Source organism: Pristis pectinata, chromosome 10 (genome assembly GCF_009764475.1).
Source record: "Pristis pectinata isolate sPriPec2 chromosome 10, sPriPec2.1.pri, whole genome shotgun sequence".
In the NCBI taxonomy this organism is placed as follows: Eukaryota; Metazoa; Chordata; class Chondrichthyes; order Rhinopristiformes; family Pristidae; genus Pristis; species Pristis pectinata.
In genome coordinates, this window is record NC_067414.1 from 89,147,135 (window position 1) to 89,157,747 (window position 10,613).

The window sequence follows — 10,613 nt, forward strand, 5'->3', positions numbered from 1 at the left end:
TGAGGAATATAGACTACTTAAGAAAGATTTAAGAGGGGAAAAAGAGGCAATGAAATGTGGGCGATATCCTAAATGAATATTTCTTGATTGTGTTCACCTGGGAGAAGGACATGGAGGGTAATGATTTCTAGGAAGGAAACATTGCTTGTCTGGAGCACGTCATATTGAAAAAGGTGGAGGTGTAAGATGTCTTGGAATGCATAAGGTGGATAAATCCCCTGGGCCGGATGAGATCTATCCCAGGATGCTAGCGGAAGCAAAGGAGGAGATTGCTGGGGCCCTGATGGAGATCTTTGGGTGGGGTATCAGTATCCTGGAGGATAGCTAATGTTACTTCTTTATTTAAGAAGGGATTCAGGGATAAGCCAGGTAAATGCTGGCTGGTGAACCTCACGTTAGTAGCAGGGAAATTATTGGAGAATATTCTAAAGGACAGGGTTTATGTACATTTGGAAAGGTAGGGACTGATTGGGAATAGTCAGCATGGATTTGTGAAACCCTGTCTCAATAACTTAATTGATTTTTTTGAGGAGTTAGCTAAGGACACTGATGAAAGCAGGGCAGTAGATGTTACCTATAGGGAATTCAGTAAGACATTTGACAAGATCGCACATGGTGGGCTGTTCCAGAAGATTAAAGCACATGGAAGATTCAGTATGTCACCAAAGACTTTTACAAATTTCCGTAGATGTACAGTGGAGAGCATTCTGACTGGCTGCATCACAGCCTGGTATGGAGCCTCCAATGCACAGGATTGCAAGAGGTTGTAGACTCAGCCAGCTCCATCACAGGCACAACCCTCCCCACCATCGAGGACATCTTCAAGAGGCAGTGCCTCAAGAAGGCAGCAACCATCACTAAGGACCCTCACCACCCGGGACATGTCCCCTTCTCGTTACTACCATCGGGGATGAGGTACAGGAGCCTGAAGACTCACACTCAATGATTCAGGAATGGCTTCTTCCTCTCCGCCATCAGATTTCTGAATAGTCCATGAACCCTTGAACACTACTTTGTTATTCCTTTTCTTTGCACTATTTATTTAATTTTGTAATTTATAGTAATTTTATATCTTTGCACTGTCCTACTACTGCAAAACAATGACACATAAGTTAGTGATAAAAAGTCTGTTTCTGATTCTGATCCAAGGTGACCTGGTTAATTGGATCCAAAATTATCTTGATGATCTCAGGCAGAGGATAGTGGTGAAAAGATGTTTTTCTGATTGGCATTCTGTGAATAGTGGTGTACACAAGGACCATTGTGGGGACCATTGTTGTCTGCGATATACATTAGTGACTTCAGTGTGAATGTAGGAGGTTTGATTAGTAAGTTTGCAGGTGACACAAAATTGGTGGCGGTGTGGATAGAGAGGAAGGTTGTCTGAGGATGCAGAAAGCACATTGCATTGTGAAACAAAGCAAATGGACATGTTGGAACTGTGAGAAGCAGAGTACTGGAGTTGCTGGAAATCTGAAACTAATGCCGGAAATAGCTAGTAGGTCTTTGATACTCAGTGGCATTACCATCGCTGGGCAGCATCTGTACAGAGATAAAAACTGAGTTAATGTTACAGGTGGATGACCATTCATCAGAACAGGCCAGTTCTGACACAAACTGGAAAGGCTGGTTATCTGAAATTGTTGAATATAATATTGATTCCCAAAAGATGCAATGTGCTTAAACATTGGACACCAGGTCAAACGGGCTATATACCTGCAGTGGCCAAAATAGTGTGCCGCATATTCTCTGCCTTTTATCCTGGTCTTCAATCCACCAAAGGTCAGTTGCCTCTGCTCATTGACTACTACCAAAGATTCCCAGTCTAATAGATCTCAACTACCGTAAGAAATTGCAGAGAGTAGTGGACACAGCCCAGCACATCATGGAAACCAGCCTTCCCTCCTAGGACTCTGTCTTTACCTCTCGCTGCCTTGGTGAAGCAGCCGGCATAATCAAAGCCCCCACCCACCCCAGTCATTCTCTCTTCTCTCCTCTTCCATCAGGTAGAAGATACAGGAGCCTGAGGGCACGTACCACCAGACTTAAGGACAGCTTCTACCCCACTGTCATAAGACTATTGAACGGTTCCCTTATACGATGAGATGGACTCTGACCTCACAATCTACCTTGTTGTGAACTTGCACCTTATCGTCTACCTGCACTGCACTTCCTCTGTAGCTGTGACACTTTGTACTGTTATTGCTTTTACCTGTACTACGTCAATGCAATCTGTACTACCTCAATGCACTGTGTAATGAATTGACCTGTACGATCGGTATGCAAGACAAGTTTTTCACAGTACCTCGGTACAAGTGACGATAATAAACCAATACCAATACCAATACCAATACCACCTCCATGTAGTTTCAAGCCAATATATCTACAATATACATTTCTGAAGCTCAACCATCAATTATTGCAATGTTGATAATGTAATACTTCTGACCACTTCTGACCTTATGATGTAAGGGAAGTCATTGGTGAAGCAGCTGAAGATGGTCCAGCCTCGGACACTGCTGTGAGGAACTCGTGCAGTGATATCTTGGGGCTGGGATGGTTGACATCCAACAACTACAACCGCCTTTGGGGCCACACTCATTTGAACACTGCCTTGATATCACAGGTAGTCACTTTCCCCTCACCCATGGAAATCAGCTTCTTCTTTTGCTCTGTCTATTTATAGTCATAGAGTAAGTTCCCCCTCAGATTCCCCTTAAATATTTCACCTTTAACCTTAAACTTATGACCTTAGGGGAAAAAGCCTGCATGCATTCACCCTATCTATAGCCCTCATAATTTTGTATACCTCTATAAGATTTCCCCTCATTCTCCTCCAGGGAATAAAGTCCTAACCTATTCCTCTGGCAGCTCATTCCATATACATACCATTCTCTGTGTAAAAAATTTGCCCCTCAAGTTCCTATTAAATCTCTTCTCTCACCCTAAACCTATGCCCTCCAGTTCTTGATTCCCCAGCCCTGAGGAAAAGACTGTGTGCATTCACCCTGTCTATGCCCCTCATGATTTTATACACCTCCATTCAATATTTCACAGTTGTCTGCTTCACCACATCCCTGTCTTTTGTGAAGACACTGACAACATATTGGTTAAGAGCCTTACTCACCCCCCTTGCAGGAGTTCCACATGACACCTTTTTTGGTCCAAAATAGCCCTTACTCTTACCTTAATTATCCTCTTGTATTTTATGAACTTATAAACCCTCTTTGTGTTTTCTTTGATTTTACTTGCTAATATTTTTTTCATACTCTTTCTTTGCTTTTCTGATTTACATTTTAATGTCAGTTCTCCAATTTCTATATTCTGCCAGGCTTTCACCTGGGTTGGCTCTCAGACTTCAAGTAAACTTCCTGCCTTTGCCTTACCCTAGCCCCGACACTCCCTGTCATCCAGGGGGCTCCAAGTTTGGCAGGTCCCATCATTTAACTTTGTGAAATGTTTACCCTGAGCCCCTTGAATCTCTTTAATATCCCCATTTGCTCTGAGTACCATTTACCTCCAGTAGTTGTTTCCAGTCCACTTTTTCTAAATCAATTAAAACTTAAAACAAAAACTTTATTTACAGCACTGTAACAGGCCCTTCTGGCCCAACGAGTCTGCACCGCCCATTTTAAACCCATGTTAACCTACCCGTACATCTTTGGAATGTAGGAGGAAACCGGAGCACCCGGAGACACAGAGAGAACGTATGAACTCCTTACAGACAGCGGCGGGAATTGAACCCGGGTCCCTGACATTGTACTAGGGTTACACTAACCGCTACGCTACTGTGCTGCCTCAGTGCAGTGACATGGACCTTAACCCAGTTTCGAATCTTCACCATGACTAGGCTGAGTTTGACTGAATTTTGATCATAGAGTCATCGAGTTATACAGCATGGAAATAGGCCCTTTGGCCCATCTAATCCATGCTGACCAATTTATGTTGCCTACCTAAGCTAGTCTCATTTGTCTGTGTTTGGCCCATATCCCTCTAAACCACTCCTATCCGTGTATCTGTCTAACTGTCTTTTAAAGGTTGTAATTGCGCCCGTCTCTACTACTTCCTCTGGCAGCTCATTCCACATAACCACTGCCCTCTCTTTGAAGAAGTTGCACGTCACATCCCCTTTAGATTTTTCTCCTCTCATCTTAAACCTATGCCCTCTAGTTTTAGACTCCCCTACCCTGGGAAAAAGACTGTGCCTATTCACCCTATCTAAGCCCCCCATGCTTTTATATACCTATATAAGATCACCCTTTATCTCCAAGGAGAAAAGCCTCAGCCTATCCAGTCTCTCCTTGTAAATTAAGCCCTCCAGTCCCAGTAACATCCTTATGAAGGATCTAACCACAACACTGTTCCCCCACTTACTTCATTCTCTGAAACAAAATCCAAAATTGCTCTCCCTCTTGAAAGCAGAAAGTAATACGAAATTAAAATATCAATGAATGTAAAAAGAAGGTGCAAAGTATCTTACAGGCATGTAAATAACAAGAAAAGAGAATCAGTATGGGCTAGGCTGCTAGGCTAGGCAGAGTGTATGGGAGAATGTTGCAGATCCTTAAAGACAACAGGATCAATCAGTCAGGTGGTTCACGCGTCAAAGTCAAGTTTATTGTCATATGCACAAGTGTATATCTGCCCAGGTGCAATGAAAAACTTACTTGCAGCAGCATCACAGGCACATAGCATCAGATAAGCAGGAATCACAAGAAAAACATACATTATACACAATTTTTACAAGAAAGAACACAATTAAAAACAAAAAAAACAAAATCCATTTTAGTGCCAAGTGATCAATGTGGTCATAGTGTTGCTAAACAATCCGAAACAAAGAGGGCATGTGCTATCAGGAAAGGCTGGACAAACTTGGGCTCTTTTCTCTGGAGCGGCAGAGGCTGAGGGGTGAACTGTTGGAAATGTATAAAATTATGAGGGGCATACATAGGGTGGACAAGAAATATCTTTTTCCCATTATTGAGCGATCCAATACCAGAGGGCATGCATTTAAGGTAAGGGGGCTAGGATCAGAACAGACGTGAGGGGTATGTTTTTTACTCAGAGAGTGGTGAATGCCTGGAATGCATTGCCTGATAGGGTGGTGGAGGCAAATTCATTGGGGGCTTTTAAGAGGGGCTTGGATGGGCACATGAATGAGAAGAAAATGGAGGGATATGAGCATTCTGTAGGTAGGAGGGATTAGCTATGTCGGCACAACGTTGTGGGCCGAAGGGCCTGTTCTGTGCTGTACTGTTCTATGTACCGAGGTACAGTGAAGAACTTGTCTTGCATACCGTTCATATAAATCTATTCATTAGAACAGTGCATTGAGGTAGTAGAATAACAATAACAGAATGCAGAATAAAGTGTTACAGTCACGGAGAAAGTGCAGTGCAGACAGACAATAAGGTGAAAGGCCATAACAAGATAGATTGTGAGGTCAAGAGTCCACCTTATCGTACTAGGGGACCGTTCAATGGTCTTCTAACAAGGGGATAAGAAGCTGTGTGGACCCCTGCCCTCCCCACTGCTGTGCTAAGCACTTGGCATGAATCCGGTGTTGAATTGCCCCACAGCTTGGGTGTGGAGAGGCTGCCTATAAGGGCTGGTGTTGGGCAGTGCGAGCAGTGTGACCACCCAGCACTGAGGTGTGGGGCTTGGAGCTACACTCTGACCGGCAGAGTGAGTGGGACTGGCAGCACCCACTTCACGTGTCAGCTGACTGCCCTGTCTGTCTCAGGTTAGACGTCATGCAAAGTACGCTGCCTTTCTAATGCAGAGTACAACACTGCATTGCTATGTTATGCATTTGATACAAGCAACCAGGAACAAATCAGAACATATCCTGAACACTGACGTACCAGTGTAACTGGGATGAAGGTTTCTACCACTACCATTTTTCAATTGATAAGCTCCAGTTTGTTACCATCCTCTGGGTGAAAAGATTTTCCCTCATCCCTCCTCTAATTCTTGGCATAGCCTTGAATAAGGATTCTGTTAACCTTCTGACCATTGACATTAAACCAATTGGTCGACAATACCCTTGGCACATTACATGTAGATTTGAATAGATGAATCACATTAGCTGCCTGACTGCATAGCCTTTTCTAAGGAATTTTTCATGGATTTCCCCTGTGAGCTCTTTCTCATATTTCATACTTCCTTATAATATAGAAGGAGGCCACTCAGCCAATTGAGTCTATGCTGGTTCTTGGGAAAATCCCACCAGTTCCATTCCCCCACTTATTTGCTTGTAACCTGTGATCTATCCTGCAATCCAGAGTTCTATCCTCTAGACTAGAGTTGTAACATGTATGTCATGTGTAATATTGGTAGGTGACGCTTTAAGAAATGTATCATGTGACTGACTCTTCTTGATATGTTTAGTGTGGAACTTGCTGAGGAGCTGTCTGTCTCTGGGGAAAGCCATGGTAATAAACTGTAGCTGCTCACTGTAAGCTGCTGTCTCTCCGTCTCTCTGTTTGGCAGCTACTGTCATATCCGACGGGGTAGCTCAACGACTAAAAATGACATACAAATTAATCACCTTCTGTGTACGATTGAGACAAAGATGGTGGGCACAGATTCAATATAAAGACTTGTAAGATATAACAAGGAGATAATTGACACTTTTGTCTCCGTATCTGTCTTTAACATTTCCAGCATCTGCAGTTCTTTGATTTTTTTTCCAAGATACTGGATAATATCCCATACAGTGTAATTCAAATTAACAAGGATATTTTATTAAAGAAAGGCTTACAGTGATAAACAACGTTTTATTATCGTGGCTTCCTTCATGGAGACCGACAGGCTCCTCAACTAGTTCCACACTAAACAATGTTGTAACAATATCGAGACCAATCAGTAATAACCTTAAAGTGGCACCAGCCAATATTAAGTGTGGTATAGAACATAGAACATAGAACAGTACAGCACAGTACGGGCCCTTCAGCCCACAATGTTGTGCCGACCTATATAAACCTTATCCCCATTCAATCTATCCCCTTCACCTCCCATAACCCTCTATTTTTCTTTCATCTATGTGCCTATCTAATAGTCTCTTAAATGACACTATCATATCCGCCCCCACCACCAGCCCTGGCAGTGCGTTCCAGGCAGCCTCCACTCTCTGTGTAAAAAACCTACCTCTGACATCTCCCCTGAACTTTTCTCCACGCACCTTAAACACACCTCTAGTATTGGCCATTGCCACCCTGGGGAAAAGATGCTGGCTGTCCACTCTGTCTATGCCCCTCATAATCTTATACACCTCTATCAAGTCACCTCTCATCCTCCGTCATTCCAAAGAGAAAAGCCCTAATTTGCTCAACCTCTCCTCATAAGACATGCTCTCCAACCCAGGTAGTGTCCTTGTAAATCTCCTCTGCACCCTCTCCAAAGCTTTCACATCCTTCCTGTAATGTGGTGAGCAGAACTGAACACAATATTCCAAGTGTGGTCTAACCAGAGTCTTACATAGCTGCAACATTATCTCATGGCTCTTGAACTCAATCCCCCGGCTAATGAAGGCCAACACACCAGATGCTTTCTTAACTGCCCTATCCACTTGTGAGGCAACTTGAGAGCAGGAAGCAGTTTGAAAATGTAGGCCTGCTGTTGTTGTTCTTGTTGCTGTGGTGAGTTGATAGGCCTGTTGATTAGCTAATTAGTCAATAAAAAGAAGTTAGGGTCAAGCGGAGCGGCCACTGTGTAAGAGGACAGTGTTAGAGTGGGGAGCTGAGGCTTTGGCTAAAGAGGCTTCAGCGTGAAGAGGCAGAGTAGGTGAGTGGAGGTTTCTAGTAGGTTCTCTTTCTTTTGCTGTTATTTGTAATTTTCTTTGTGTAGAACAGTGGGAATGGCAGTCAGGGCAGAAGTTTGCTCCTCCTGTAGGACGTGGGAAATCAGGGAGACCTCCAGTGTCCCTGAGGACTTCACCTGCAGGAAGTGCGTCCAGCTGCAGCTCCTTACAGACCCCGTTAGGGAACTGGAGCTACAGCTGGATGAACTCCGGATCATTTGGGAAGCTGAGGAGGTGATAGATAGGAGCTACCAGGAGGCAGTTACACCTAGGGTCTGGGATGTAGGTAGTTGGGTGACCATTAGGGGAGGGAAATGGAACAGGCAGTCGGTACAGGATACCCTGGTGACCGTTTCCCTTGATAACAATTGTATCGTTTTGGATGCTGTTGGGGGGATGAGTCACCGGTGGAGAGCCACAGAAGCCGGGTCTCTGGCGCGGAGTCTGCCTCTGTGGCTCAGAAGGGAAGGTGTTGGGAAGAGGAGTGCAATAGTGATAAGGGATTCATTGGTTAAGGGGACAGACAGGAGATTCTGTGGACAAGAACAAGACTCCTTGATGGTATGTTGCCTCCCAGATGCCAGGGTCCACGGCTATGCTAAAGATTAGGGAGTTGTGGTCACTTTCCCTAAATGCTCACCCATCAAGAGGTATTTTACCTGACCAGGGTCATTGCCTAACACCAGATCCAGTACGGCCTCTCCTCTAGTTGGCCTGTCTACATACTGTGTCAGGAATCAGGTTGACCGCACAGCATTCTTGAGGGGGAGCAGCCAGAAATCGTGGTGCACATTGGCACCAATGACATAGTTAAGGTAAGGGATCAGGTCCTGAAGATCAAGTATCGGGAGTTAGGAAGGAAGCTGAAAAGCAGGACCTCAAGGGTGGTAATCCCTGGATTGCTGCCTGTGCCACGTGCCAGGGAGGGAAAGAATAGGAAGATACAGCAGACTAATGAGTGGTTGAAGAGTTGGTGTGGGGGTCAGGGGTTCATATTTGTGGATCATTGGGAGCTCTCCTGGAGTAGGTATGACCTGTACAAAAGGGACGGGTTACATCTGTACTGGAGAGGGACCAATGTCCTTGCAGGCAGGTTTGCTAGAGCTACTGGGGAGGGTTTAAACCAGGTTGGTAGGGGGATGCGAACCAGAGTGTTAGATTGGAAGATGGATCAGTTGGTGTAGAAGTAGATGCAGTGTGTACTGAGAATGTGAGGAAGGATAGGCAGGGGATAGAACATAAATGCAGTCAGTTAGATTGGTTGAAATGTGTTTACCTTAATGCGAGAAGTGTTAAGAATAAGGATGATGAACTTAGAGCATGGGTCAATACATGGAATTACGATGTTGTGGCCATTACAGAGACTTGGCTGTTGCAAGGGCAGGAGTGACTGCTTGAGGTTCTGAGGTTTAGATGTTTCAAAAGGGATAGGGAAGGGGGTAGAAGGCATTGTTAATCAGGGATAATATCAGAGTTGTAGGAAGGGAGGACATCATAGCAGGATTGTCTATTGAGTCAATGTGAGTGCAGATCAGAAACAGGAAGGGGCCCCCAAATAGCCATCAGGACACTGACGAGCAGATCTGGAGGCAGATTTTGGAAAGGTGCAAAAATAACAGGGTTGTTGTCATGGGTCACTTCAACTTCCCTAATATTGATTGGCACCTCCTTAGTGCAAAGAGTTTAGATGGGGCAGAATTTGTTAGGTGTGTCCAGGAAGGATTTTTGACACAGTATGTAGGCAGGCTGACGAGAGGAGAGGCCATACTGGATCTGGTATTAGGCAATGAACCTGGTCAAGTGAAAGACCTCTCGATGGGCGAGCATTTCGGGGATAGAGACAACAACTCCCTGATCTTTAGCATAGCCATGGACAAAGATGAAAGCAGATATTATGGGAAAGTATTTAATTGGGGGAGGGAAAATTACGATGGTATTAGGCAAGAACTTGGGAGCGTAAACTGGGAACAGATGTTCTCTGGTAAGTGCACCGCAGAAATGTGGAGGTTGTTTAGGGACCACTTGCATGGGATTCTAGATAGGTTTGTCCCACGAAGACAAGGGTGGTAGGGTGAAGGAACCATAGTTAACAAGAGAGGTGGAAGGTTTAGTCAAGAAGAAGAAGGAAGCATATTTAGAGTTTAGGAAGCAAAAATCAGATAGGGCTCTTGAGAGTTATAAGGTAGCCAGGAAGGAGCTTAAGAATGGACTTAAGAGAGCTAGAAGGGGACATGAGAAGGCCTTGGCAAGTAGGGTTAAGGAAAACCCTAAGGCGTTCTACACATATGTGAGGAACAAGAGGATGACTAGGGTGAGGATAGGACCGCTCATGGAAAAGGGGGAAAAATGTGTTTGAAGGCGAAGGAGGTAGGGGAAGTCCTTCATGAATATTTTGCTTCAGTGTTCACCAGTGAGAGGGAATGTGAGGTTAGCGTAGAACAGGATACAACTCTATGCACAGGTTACAACTCTAATCCAACTCTGGATTGACTGAGAGGGAATAGGTTACAAGGAAATAAGTGGGGTATGGGATTGATGGGACTGCTCAGACTCAATGGTGAATGTCCTCTGCCTCTTTCATAAGGATTATGCTTGACTTATCTCTCTTACAAAATGAGAAGGAGCTAACAGGGGAAGTACATTTAAAAGATACTCAGAAAGTCATGCAACTAATGTGATTCCTCTATTTAAATCTAGATATAATGAGCCAAGGGAATTGTAGACCAATTGGCTTAATGCCAATGATCAGAAGGTTATCAGGATCATTACTGAAGGCTATGGCAAGAAATTCATTCTTAGTTGGTTGTATCAA